Genomic DNA, 1,009 nt, shown 5'->3' with positions numbered 1-1,009 from the left:
ACAAGACACCAACAGTGCAGGAGGGAGTGGGGTAGTGGTGAACGGGGCCCCAGCCAGCCCCGGTCATGCTGGGACAAATTGAAGCCCAGTGCCGCTGCAGGCTGCTTTCTACCTCTGCTTTGAGAGCAGCACAAGTCTGAAGCCATGTGTCCTGCTGCTGGCAGCCCCCCCTCACCCCACGCGAAGGTGCAGGGCACACGACCCCCATGCCCTCCTGGGGTGTGTGCAGCGGCAGGAGCTGCCACCCCGTCCCCATGCCAGGCGCCCCCAGACAAACCACTCGTAGCTCCGTCCTGAGCGGCTGCCCTGGACATGCAGGGCCTGCCCCAGCCTCTCCCTCCTTCACTGCTGTAGAGGGGGTGGGAGGGGCAGATCAAGGCCCCAGCAATGAGGGAGGAAGCAGAGCACAGGCAGAAGCAGGGGCCAGGGCAAGTGGGACCCCAGCAAGGCTGGGTGGAGGCCCGGGGGGGGCATATGCCCCCCTGATTTGTGCACTGGGCAGAGGTAGCTGCTGCTGCAATTCACTCCCATGCTACAGCTGCTTTGGGAGCAGCCCCAGGAACACCACGTGCCTGCCGCCGCTGGGCTGCACTATGCCCCCTGCCTGCTTGGCAGCAGGATGCACATGGTGTCACATCGCTCTCAGGGCAGCAGGGCTCAAAGCCCAGTGTGCAACACCAGCTGCTTCCACCCGTGCACAGATCGGGGGGGCACCAGCCCCCCGGGCCTCCACTTGTCTCACCACCTGGCCCAGCCAGGGCCCCACTCACCCTAGCCCCTGCTCCTGCCTATGCCCCACTCCCTCCCTCACTGCTAGGGCCTTGATCTGCCTCCTCCTCCCCATGGCCCTTTCCCCTCCCCGCCACACCTCCACAGACTTCCCTGCTGGAGGGAGCGGACACACGCACACACTCAGTACCTCCAAATAATTTCTTCTCCCTCCCTTTGCCTAGGCTCTCTCCCTTGTGGCTTACTACCTAGAGAAGCTGGTATGTTTTAGCCACATTAG

At 63.8% G+C, this 1,009-nt stretch overlaps 1 protein-coding gene across 3 annotated transcripts in view; it reads right to left on the bottom strand.

The window, feature by feature from the left end:
* RMC1 (regulator of MON1-CCZ1) overlaps positions 1-1,009 on the bottom strand; it is a 31,527-nt gene that overhangs the window by 16,182 nt on the left and 14,336 nt on the right. The window lies entirely within an intron of this gene.

The sequence above is a fragment of the Alligator sinensis genome, unplaced genomic scaffold (genome assembly GCF_000455745.1).
Source record: "Alligator sinensis unplaced genomic scaffold, ASM45574v1 scaffold1543_1, whole genome shotgun sequence".
Lineage (NCBI taxonomy): Eukaryota > Metazoa > Chordata > Crocodylia > Alligatoridae > Alligator > Alligator sinensis.
Note: the sequence above shows the minus strand (reverse complement) of the source record. Positions and strands in the feature narration are given on the sequence as shown.